Source organism: Leuciscus leuciscus (assembly GCF_965113295.1).
Source record: "Leuciscus leuciscus genome assembly, chromosome: 13".
Lineage (NCBI taxonomy): Eukaryota > Metazoa > Chordata > Actinopteri > Cypriniformes > Leuciscidae > Leuciscus > Leuciscus leuciscus.
Window position 1 is genome coordinate 40,804,203 of NC_138737.1, and position 12,369 is coordinate 40,816,571.

At 45.1% G+C, this 12,369-nt stretch overlaps 1 pseudogene across 1 annotated transcript in view; it reads right to left on the bottom strand.

Annotated features, from left to right (window-relative positions):
- The window catches only part of LOC309512830, a 40,644-nt pseudogene that overhangs the window by 2,198 nt on the left and 26,077 nt on the right, over nt 1-12,369 (bottom strand). The window contains exons 8-11 of the transcript XR_014211666.1: nt 3,819-3,914; nt 3,374-3,604; nt 3,274-3,296; nt 3,074-3,192 (exon numbers count right to left, since the gene is read on the bottom strand). The product of XR_014211666.1 is annotated as an uncharacterized misc_RNA (transcript). The remainder of the gene's footprint in view (nt 1-3,073; nt 3,193-3,273; nt 3,297-3,373; nt 3,605-3,818; nt 3,915-12,369) is intronic.

Below are 12,369 nucleotides of genomic sequence, written 5' to 3' on the forward strand. Positions count from 1 at the left end.
AAGCTCCTGCTCCGGTCGTACAGGGACCGGATAGCCCTTAGCAAAGGGTCCCAGACCCCATACTCCCAGAGCACCCTCCACAAGATGCTGCGAGGGACACAGTCGAATGCCTTTTCCAAATCCACAAAGCACATGTGGATTGGTTGGGCAAACTCCCATGAACCCTCCAGCACCCTGGAGAGGGTATAGAGCTGGTCCAGTGTTCCAGGACCGGGACGAAAACCGCACTGTTCCTCCTGAATCCGAGGTTCTACTATCGGCCGTATTCTCCTCTCCAGTACCCTGGCATAGACTTTCCCGGGGAGGCTGAGAAGTGTGATCCCCCTATAGTTAGAGCACACCCTCCAGTCCCCCTTCTTAAAAAGAGGGACCACCACCCCGGTCTGCCAGTCCAAAGGTACTGTTCCCGACCGCCAAGCGATGCTGCAGAGGCGTGTCAGCCAAGACAGCCCCACAACACCCAGAGACTTGAGGTACTCGGGGCGGATCTCATCGGGGCGGAGTTTCTTGACTACCTCGGTGACTTCAGCCCGGGTGATGGACGAGTCCACCTCCGAGCCCTCAGCCTCTGCTTCCTCAATGGAAGACGTGACGGCGGGACGCCCCCTCCTGAGGCGCCGGACGGTTTGCCAGAATCTCTTCGAGGCTGACCGATAGTCCTTTTCCATGGCCTCACCGAACTCCTCCCAAGCCCGATTTTTTGCCTCCACAACCACCCGGGCTGCAGTCCGCTTGGCCTGTCGGTACCCGTCAGCTGCCTCTGGAGTCCCACAAGCCAGCCAGGCCCGATTGGACTCCTTCTTCAGCTTTACGGCATCCCTTCCGGTGTCCACCACCGGGTTCGGGGATTGCCGCCTCGACAGGCACCGGAGACCTTACGGCCACATCTCCGGGTGGCCGCGTTGACAATGGAGGTGGAGAACATGGTCCACTCGGACTCAATATCTCCAGACTCCCTCGGGATCTGGTCGAAGCTCTGCCGGAGGTGGAAGTTGAAGATCTCTCTGACAGGGGATTCGGCCAAACGTTCCCAACAGACCCTCACAGTACGTTTAAGTCTGCCGAGTCTGTCCAGCTTCCTCCCCGCCATCGGATCCAACTCACCACCAGGTGGTGATCAGTTGACAGCTCCGCCCCTCTCTTCACCCGAGTGTCCAAGACATACGGCATGAGGTCAGATGAAACAACCACAAAGTTGATCATCGACCTCCGGCCTAGGGTGTCCTGGTGCCATGTGCACTGATGGACACCCTTATGCTTGAACATGGTGTTCGTTATGGACAAGCTTTAACTAGCACAGAAGTCCAATAACAGAACACCACTCGGGTTCAGATCAGGGGGCCGTTCCTCCCAATCACGCCCCTCCAGGTGTCACTGTCACTGCCCACGTGGGCGTTGAAGTCCCCCAGTAGAACGACGGAGTCCCCAGTTGGAGCACTTGCCAGCACCCCTCCCAGAGTCTCCAAGAAGGCCGGGTACTCTACACTGCCGTTTGGCCCATAGGCGCACACGACAGTGAGAGACCTATCCCCGACCCGAAGGCGCAGGGAAGCGACCCTCTCATTCACCGGGGTGAACTCCAACACATGGCGGCTGAGCTGGGGGGCTATAAGCAAACCCACACCAGCCCGCCGCCTCTCACCATGGGCAACTCCAGAGTGGTGAAGAGTCCATCCTCTCTCACGGAGTGTGGTTCCAGAGTCCCAGCCGTGCGTGGAGGTGATCCCAACTATCTCTAGTCGGAATCTCTGAACCTCACGCACAATCTCAGGCTCCTTTCCCGCCAGAGAGGTGACGTTCCATGTCCCTAGAGCTAGATTCCGCGTCCAGGGATCGGGTTGTCGAGGCCCCCGCCTTCGACTGCCGCCCGATCCTCTAAGCACCGGCCCCTTACGGTCCCTCCTGCAGGTGGTGGGTCGACAGGAGGGTGGCACCACGTCGCTCCTTCGGGCTGGGCCCGGCCGGACCCCATGGGGGGAGGCCCGACCACCAGGCGCTCGCATGCGAGCCCCAACCCCGGGCCTGGCTCCAGGGTGGGGCCCCGGCTGCGCCATGCCGGGCGACGTCACGGCCCTCAAATTTATAGGCATCACAAAAGGGTTTTTGAACCGCTCTTAGTCTGACCCGTCACCTAGGACCTGTTTGCCTTGGGAGACCCTACCAGGGGCATATAGCCCCAGACAACATAGCTCCTAGGGTCGTTCGGGTACTCAAACCCCTCCACCACGGTAAGGTGGCAGTTCAAGGAGGGGTGTCGAGCACCCTAACAACCCAAATCCAAAGAGGGATATCTTCTAATCTGAATGTCATAGAGGAGTTGTGGTTGGTTTATATCATTCATACTGGCAAGCAGCCTTTGAAGTAATATCATTGTTTAGGCAACTACACAGAGTACCCTAGCAACTGTTCAGCAAGACCTATATCTCTGCACCAGAACATCGTAGAGACATGGTGGTTGGCTCCTTTGACTAATGCTAGCAAACAGGACTTCCATCATGCTTCACATGCTAGCAGAATAGCTACATGCTAATAGTGATTAACTAAGTGTTGAAACATGTCAACAATGCTAACTAAAATGCAGTAGCAGCATTCTAATCATGTTAGCACCATGTTAACAACATGTGAATTATGCTAGCATCATGTTAACAACTTGTTAATCATGCTAGCATCATGTTAATCATATTAGCATCTTGCTAAAATATGCAAGCAACATGGTGATTGTGTAAGCATCATACTAGCAACATGCTAATCTTGTTAACATTTGGTTAAAAGCATGTTTGCAAAATGTTAATCATGTTAACAACATGATAAATGTGTTAGCATCATGTTAGCAAAATGCTTATTGTGTCAGCATCTACCTAGTTTCAAGTTTTGCCACTGCAAGCACCACTACAGTCTAGTTATTATTATTATTATTATTATCATTCTGAGACAATTTTTTTTTTATTGTAACCTCCTAACAAACATCAAACTCATCTATCTATCTATCTATCTATCTATCTTTATTATGAAGAGCCTCTAACTCTCCACCCATCCATCATGTCCAGCTCAGATCTCCTGCTGTCAGACTCACTGTTTTGAACGATGTCCTGCATCTTCTTCCAGACTCTGAACGGCAGGTTGCCCAAGTATCGTGGCACATGAATCAAAGCTCCAGAAGCCATCTGTGGATCCGGCTGTGAGCTCTGGACTCTGGAAGAACATTCAGGAGTCAGAACTGCAGTGGCTTTGGATCAGAACCAGAGAGACCAGAGACAGGAGCAGATCACTCACCTTTCCATTGAGACTGGAAACTCCTGCAGAACAAACACACCATTTATCATCAAGAACTCAATCAATCATCAATCAATCAACCAATGATCTGAAATCAGACCTTCAGAAAGCAGACGTCATTGGCTTTCATCATCTCCTCCATGTCTTTGATTGTGTGTGAAAGAGCTGAGATGTGTATGTTCATCTCCTCCAGCTTCTCCTTCATCCTCTGCTTCTTCTGCTCCTCTTCCTCCCTCAGTGCAGTGACTGTAGCTTCTTCTTCATCTCTGAGAAACTGATGAAGCTTCTTAAACTGCTGTTTAATCTGATGCTCTGTGTGCTTAGCTTGAGACTGAAATCAAAGCACATTCACTTCAGTCATCTCAATCGACACACATCATTAATATCCAAGATAAACTCGGATACCCGACATAAAACGGATCCAGAAGCAGATTGCTGCTAGTCATTTACAGAAATAATAAACTGGAATCTATTATATCAAATCATAACTGTATATAGTGATCCAACAGCTGTAATGAAAATGACTCTCATTTCTGTTTCCTCACCTTGATGTGTTGAACTGTTTTCTCAAACCCTGCTTTAATTTTTTCATTGCGTTTAAGTTTCTTCTTTAAGGACTTCAGTGCTGTATTGAGCTCCTTCTAGAATTGACCAAAAAAATTATAAAACACCAGATTACAGTGAAGAGAAGACAATACAGTGACATGATAATATAATGCAATGAAAAAGTATTTGCCCCCATCCTGATTTCATACTAAATTGATTCAGAAATTGCAACCTGAGTAAACACAAAGTACAGTTTGTAAATGACAATTTTATTTATTGAAACAAGTTATCCAATACCAACTGGGCCGGCGTGAAAATGTATTTGCCCCCGTAGTTACTTAATTCCTCAAATCTATGAAACTTCATTTATAATGTAGTTCAGCTCAGTAGGGGTGGTGGCGCAATGGATAAGACACATGCCTTTGGCGTGAGAGACCCGGGTTCGAATCCACTGTGAGACACCAATGTGTCCCTGAGCAAGACACTTAACCCCTAGTTGCTCCAGAGGCGTGCGACCTCTGACATATATAGCAATTGTAAGTCGCTTTGTATAAAAGCGTCAGCTAAATGAATAAATGTAAATGTAAAAATGTACTTCCTGCTCAGCTACTGTTCGGACGCTCTTGCTTACTGCTCCGCGCTTTGCTCTATCGCTTTTACATTTTATCTCCTATATTTTTATATTTTATTTCCTTTTATCACCTAATTTTAACTTCAGCAAATCAGCACAGTGCTCATACGACAAAGTTTAGATTACTTCAAAAACGCAGAATTCTTTTACCCGACCTACAAGGATAAGAGAAAATGCCTCTTCTGGTTCAAGAATCTACTTGCTGCACTAACTGCCACAGACTTTTACAAAGTAATGCAGTTCTTGAAACAAAGTTACTTACGGGACCACCAAACAATGTGACAATTAAAATAATTAAAAGAAATAACAATAATTAAAACAGTTTAGAAAAATAAAATAAAATACAGTACAGTACGAACAGCGGCACAGTGCTCATTCAGTAAATGCACAGCTAAACAGAAGTGTTTTGAGTCTGGATTTGAATGTGACCACTGGAGGAGCACATCTGATCTCTTCTGGAAGCTGGTTCCAGCTGCGGCTGGCATAATAGCTAAAAGCAGACTCGCCATGCTTAGAGTGAACCCTTGGTATTTCTAGCTGATATGATCCTAATGATCTGAGTGATCTGTTGGGTTTATATTCAGTGAGCATATCTGCAATATATTGAGGTCCTAGGCCATTGAATGATATACCAGTAATAATACTTTAAAATCAATCCTAAATCTAACTGGGAGCCAGTGTAAAGACCTGAGGACTGGTGTGATATGTTCATATTTTCTGGTTCTGCTCAGAATCCTGGCGGCAGCGTTCTGTATGAGCTGCAACTGTCTTATCGTCTTTTTGGGAAGGCCAGTGAGGAGTCCATTACAATAATCCACCCTGCTGGTGATGAAAGCATGCACAAGTTTCTCTAAGTCTTGTTTGGAAACAAAGCATCTAATTCTTGCAATATTTTTCAGATGATAGTATGCTGATTTAGTTATTGCTTTGACATGACTACTGAAACTAAGGTCTGACTCTAGTGTCACACCAAGATTCCTGACTTGATTTTTAGTTGTTTGACCCCTAGAGTGAAGGTATGCGTTCACCTTGAGAACTTCATCTTTGTTTCCAAACGCAATCACTTCAGTTTTGTCTTTGTTTAACTGAAGAAAGTTTTGACACATCCAACTGTTGACTTCATCAATGTATTGGCACAGGGAGTCAATTGGGCTGTAATCATTAGGCGATAGGGCTAAGTAGATCTGTGTGTCGTCGGCATAGCTGTGGTAAGCAATTTGGTTCTTTCTCATTATTTGGCTCATTGGGAGCATATACAGGTTGAACAGGAGTGGCGCAAGAATTGAGCCTTGAGGGACTCCGCATGTCATGGATGTCCACTCAGACTTATGGTCTCCTATACTCACATAATAACCTCTCCCATCTAAGTATGACCTGAACCATTTTAGGACTATCCCAGAAAGCCCCACCCAGTTTTCCAGCCTGTCCAGAAGTATGTTGTGATCGACAGTGTCAAATGCAGCACTGAGGTCGAGTAGTACCAGCACTGATAATTTTCCTGAATCAGTATTTAAGCGAATATCGTTTATTATCTTTATGAACGCTGTCTCTGTGCTGTGGTGCGGTCGGAAACCAGATTGAAAATTGTCAAAGTATCCATTCGAGCTTAAGAATTTGTTCAGCTGATTGAAGATAACTTTTTCAATGATCTTGCCTATGAAAGGAAGATTTGAGATCGGTCTATAGTTGCTTAATATGGTCTTATCCAGATTGCTCTTTTTCAGGAGGGGCTTGACAACTGCACTTTTTAGGGAGTTTGGAAAACTCCCAGAGAGAAGTGAGGCATTTACCACTTCTAGAATATCTGCTTCTAAACTGTTTAACACACTTTTGAAAAAAGATGTGGGAAGTGTGTCAAGAGCGCATGTTGATGTTTTAAGGTGCTGTACGGTTTCTTTGCCAAATTTTGCCATCAATTTCTTTGAAGTCAGACATAGTAACTACTTTCTCAGGTGGTCTGATCTGTCTGACCCCAGCGCAACTCATGGATGTGCTGATCACCTTTCTGATATTATTGATTTTCTCAGAGAAGAAAGAAGCAAACTCACTGCACTTGTTGTCTGAGAGCATTTCACTGGGAATCTGGCTTGGGGGGTTTGTCAGTCTCTACAGTAGCAAAAAGAGTGCGTGTGTTGTTTAAATTGCTGTTTATAATATTTGAGAAGAAAGTCTGTCTAGCTTTGCCTAGTTCCATATTGAAAGCATGCAGGCTGTCTTTGTAGATGTTATAATGGACTACAAGTTTTGTAGTCCTTATCAGTGTTGGGCAAGCTACTTGGAAAGTGTAGTGAGCTAAGTTATTAGTTACTCTACATTAAATGAAGCTTCACTACACTGAAGCTACCACCCTGGAAAATGTAGCAAGCTAAGCTACTGGAACATGGCAAAAGTAGTTCACTACATCTAAGCAATTTTTTTAAATTACATTTTTATATTGAACCAACTTCATTCCAAATCAGTGCTATCTCAGTGATCAATAAAACTGTAAGTCAAACAGATAGGCAAGCATAATTGTTCAGTTCAATTGTTTATTCAATTGTTTCAACAACTGTTCCAAACCAATTTGGCAACAAAAACAAACAAACAAAAAACGTGATCCACATAATAACAAAACCAGGTGTCGAGAGTGTGTATTCATCTGTATGTGTACGTATGCATATGCATGTGTTTGCCTGGGTGTGCACAATTTAGACTTGGGCACATTTGCAGGACTAACTGTAAGTTAATTTAAAACTCAACTCAGCTCAAACCACAGTAGCAAAAGAATTAAGACCTGCTCCAAACAACATGGCAAAAAACAAACAAAAAAACATGTCCTCTAAACCAGGCGTTCCCAAACTTTTCCATGACAAGGCCCCCCAAATACCACTCGGTTCTGGCCAAGGCCCCCCTTTTGCAGGATGTGTTATTGAACCCATCGACAATACTACGGCAAATGTAGAAATAAATAAATAAAACATCTAGGTGAACATCAGATTATGTGATAATGTTTGATACCAGCCAATCAGAAAGATTATAGAGATGCCCCGATTACAATTTTCTAGGCCATTCCGATTTGTCATTGAGTTTGACCTGCCGATACAAATTTTAGCCGATTCAGATTTCATTTTTTAACCACTTTACAGCACACACAAATATTTATTTTCTTTCTCTCTCTTTCTCTCTCTCTCTCTCTCTCTCTCTCTCTATATATATATATATATATATATATATATATTTTTTTTTTTTTTTTTTTATAAAACACAACCATTTAAAAAAATATATATATTTTACCCAAACTGATTAATAAAAACAAGTTTAAATGTGTACATTTTCTATAAATATTTTTGAGTCTTTCTGATTTCTGACATAGCCTACTCTAGTTCTTGTTAAAACACACTATACATGCAAATTATGTGCATTGTAGGTACTTTTAGTGTGAAATCATATTTATTTTGTCCATCAAAAGTGTGCTTTCACTTTAATTGAGCGTAAATAGTATATTAAATAGACTCGGCGCGGAAACCCTCAGCTTCACAACTGCTCACGCGATGCTCCAACTTGACGCTCACGCACTGCTCCTTCTTGCGGTGTGAATGCACTCATTGAACATGCACGCCGAAAACAATTCGCGCTGCTCATGCTTGCGATCTGAAACGGCCGAAATTCACAAGGTTTCCTACATGTGCGTTCCTTGTGCACGTGTGATGCTGATGTTGCGCGATGATAATCATGCGCCGCCCGAGTTGAGCTTGTGCTTCAGAAAATGTAGCTTCAGCTTGTGTGGACGCTACTGCACTACTTGATCAACAAAAGAGCTTCGCTACTGAAAAGCTATTTGATTCAGAAAACAGCGACGCTACCACCACGCTATTGAGAAATGTAGTTAAGCTAGTAACGTCACTAGCAACGCTACTGCCCAACACTGGTCCTTATAAGGTAGTCCTTATAGTCTATAGTCCTTATAGTCCTTATAAGGTAGTCCTTATAGCCCTACAAAAGGTTTAGGTAGAACAACAACCAAACGCAGAGCTGTATGGTTACTCACAACACTGCGGCTCTGTTTACCGGCCAGCATTCACACGCACCCGCTAACATGCTGTTACTGCTGAATGTGACATAATAAATACCCTGGATGTTGGACTAAAAATGTTGCCTGGTCTGATGAGTCTCGATTTCTGTTGAGACATTCAGATGGCAGAGTCAGAATTTGGTGTAAACAGAATGAGAACATGGATCCATCATGCCTTGTTACCACTGTGCAGGCTGCTGGTGGTGGTGTAATGGTGTGGGGGATGTTTTCTTGGCACACTTTAGGCCCCTTAGTGCCAATTGGGCATCGTTTAAATGCCACGGCCTACCTGAGCATTGTTTCTGACCATGTCCATCCCTTTATGACCACCATGTACCCATCCTCTGATGGCTACTTCCAGCAGGATAATGCACCATGTCACAAAGCTCGAATCATTTCAAATTGGTTTCTTGAACATGACAATGAGTTCACTGTACTAAAATGGCCCCCACAGTCACCAGATCTCAACCCAATAGAGCATCTTTGGGATGTGGTGGAACGGGAGCTTCGTGCCCTGGATGTGCATCCCACAAATCTCCATCAACTGCAAGATGCACAGTATTAGTATGGTGTTCCTAATAATCCTTTAGGTGAGTGTACATCATTACACCGCCAGAGAGAGAGAGTCATCATACCTTAAAGGAACCGAGACCCGAAACGAAAAAAAATGCCAGGAAGGGAAGAACCCCGACTTAGAGGACCCGTACACCCGTCAAAATAAGGGTCCTTAAATATTGTGGCCACTTCCACCTCATTGTTCTGTCAAAGCCCCACTTAACCAGAGCCAATAGGATGGCAACATCACTTATCCTGCCACATATGTAAAGCACTTTGAATTGCCATTGTGTATGAAATGTGCTATATAAATAAACTTGCCTTGCCTTGCCTAAACACAACCAGTCCTGATCACTGCAGCCCTGTTCAATCAGATCAACACTGAATACTAAAGCCTGATTGGTTCACGTCTGTGCACCTGTAGCCTACAGACAAATGGCTTTTCAGCCCGCCAAAATGGATGGGGCCGACTGCATATTTAAGTTCCGCTGAAAACTATTTTCATCAGAAGTTTTCTCCTTCAAGTGTGAAGATCATCTCCTCGCTGTCTCCGAAGAGAAGAAGATAGGAGCCTTTCTGCTCGCCGTTGAAACAAGCCTCAAGCAGTGGATTAACGGCTCTTCGACACCTGTAGCTCTGTGCTTTTCCCCTGTGGCTATCCAACTCTTCAAGAGAAAATATCATTATTAAAGGGGTTATATGATGTGATTTCTTGTTTTTCTTTTTCTTTAGTGGCTGTTTAAGATCTGCAGTGTCACAAAGCTCAAAGTCTTAAACCCAAAGAGATATTCTTTGTAAAAGTTAAGGTTTAGCCACGCCTTCCTATAATGCTTCATTCAAACACGCCGCCACAAACCTACATCAGTGTGTGTGCGCAGAGTTTCATAACACCACCCAGATGTATACGCAAAGAAAGAAGGTGTAACTTTTATTCTCGCTGTATTATTGTTGCTGCCGGCACTGGCAAGTCGCGGAGACGCTGTGTTTTGTTGCGAAAGCCAAACTATTTTGTTTGGCCTTCCAAAAGAGGACAAAATAAGAAAACAGTGGTTAAGCTTTATTTACAACTCTGTTCCAGAAAAGTAAAACCAAACTATTCGACCGTGTGCTGCATATTTTCTGGAGGACTGTTTCCAGAACCTGCGAGAGCACAAGGCCGGCTGTGCAAAAAGGCTGATTCTAAAAAATGGGGCAATTCCATCTTTGCTAGTACAGTCTGGCGCTTCTGACACACAGACACAGCCTGTAAGTATGTTTTCATATTTTAATAATTTGCTACTGACTATTCAAACGCGAGTTTTGAGCAGTATAGAGTACGATCACAAATGCAGACATGGTTTTATGCTTACAAAATGTTCTCCCCCGTAGCGCGGCGCGGCGCGGCGTGTAAAAAGACGGTATAAGTCATTATAATCAGTAATTATGTCCCCAATGAAATAAAACTTTACCAATCTGATCGTTCTGGTCCAGTCTCGCTGGCAAAGTTCAGCCCGATCAGCTTGGCCCTCTGCATTTTCCGGATCAGATTCAGGCTCGAATTGATAAGTTAGTACGGTACCGACATTATCACCTGTCATTATTGCTTTGGGAGCTGATGTTCCAAATATGGTAAGGGCCGTGACATTTCTGTCACACGCTTAAGGTATTCGTGCCAATCACAATGCACTGGATCACTGGCCAATCAGAGCACACCACACTTTTCAGAACGATGAGCTTTGTAAAAATTAACGCATTTCAGAAAGGGGGGGCATAGAGGAGCAACAATAAAATTATTAAATATTAAAATAATGACTTTTTTTAACCTAAAACCGTGTAAACACATTTGCATTAAACCAAATACACAAAATAATGTTCTTTTTAGAACTGTCATATGACCCCTTTAAAAGAGCAAATTTGAGCGACATTTGTTGCAAAATGCTGTGCCACGAGTGTTGCTCCTGCAGGTCTCCCTGCTTCCCTCATCTGGTGTGAGTGCCATGGTTTAATTTGGCGGCTCCGAGGAGGACTTTGATGACACTATGTCTCTGAAGCGGAGGACTGAGCGAACTCTGCCGATGACTCCCCCTCCCCCCCACTCCCTGTAGAATAGTTGGGCCATTCTTTCTAGAGGTCCACAAAGAACTGAATAAGTCATGGCGCGCTCCCTACTCATCACGCGTCCACTATTCCTCTTCGTCTGCCTTCACCTTTGTTGACGGCGCGAAGGAAAAAGGATACACCAAGCTTCCCCCATTCGGAGAGACCGTCACCGCACATCTCTGCCCGCCCACGGCCCTCGGCTCTCGGACTAAAGCTGTCCATCCCTCTAAGCCATGCAGAACTAGATCTGCCCTTGCGGTCAGAGAGTATGCAACAAATGTTCAAGCTGGATCTGCCCCTCATACAATAGTGGTCCTTCAAGTCTACCAGGCCAACCTTCTCGGAACCATGGATTGAACTGGTCTTGACTCGGCGGCCTTCAAAGAGCTGTGCAGCTGCAGCACGACCGACCTCACTCTGCGTGCCACTAAGTCTACGGCCCAAGCGATTGGTCATTTGGTGATCCTCGAGCAGCACCTTTGGCCGAACCTGACGGTGTCAGAAATATTCAAACGGAGTTACTCGCTCCAGTTCTCTCGCAGGCCCCCCTGCTTCAGGAGTGTGACTAACACTTCAGTCTCGGACATCGCACTCACGTCCTCCGAGCTGAAGCACAAGCTCTGCTAGCGAAGGGCGACTCAGGCTTTTACAGCCGTTTCTTCCTCGTTCCAAAGAAGGATGGCGGCCTCAGGCTCATCCTCGATTTGAGATGTCTGAACCGCGCTCTGGTAAGACGGCCGTTCAGAATGCTAACTTTGAAACAAATCCTCTTACAGATCTGATCGTTTTTTATCAGTGGATCTGAAGGACACATACTTTCATATCCAAATAACCCCTCATCACAGTTCTTGAGATTCACGTTCAAAGGGGTGGCTTACCAACCTACAGTCCTGCCATTCGGACTGTGTCTTGCTTCGCGCACTTTTATGATATTTGTGGATGCGGCCTTCTCCCCCTGAGACAGATGGGAGTTTGCATCCTGAATTACCTCAATGATTGGCTGCTTTTGGCCTAATCAAAGGCCTGATCGCACAAAGATCTTTGCTCCTCAGAACGGCCGACCTTTGGCCTCTCTCGCTAAAGACGCCCTTCTGCTGGCTCTGGCATCGGTCAAGCGAGTTGGTGATCTTCAGGCTCTTTCAGTGGACGCTTTCTGCCTCGAGTTTGGGCCCAATGACAGTAAAGTCCTCCTTAGACCAACACAAGGCTATGTGCCTAAGGTGCTTTCCGCGGC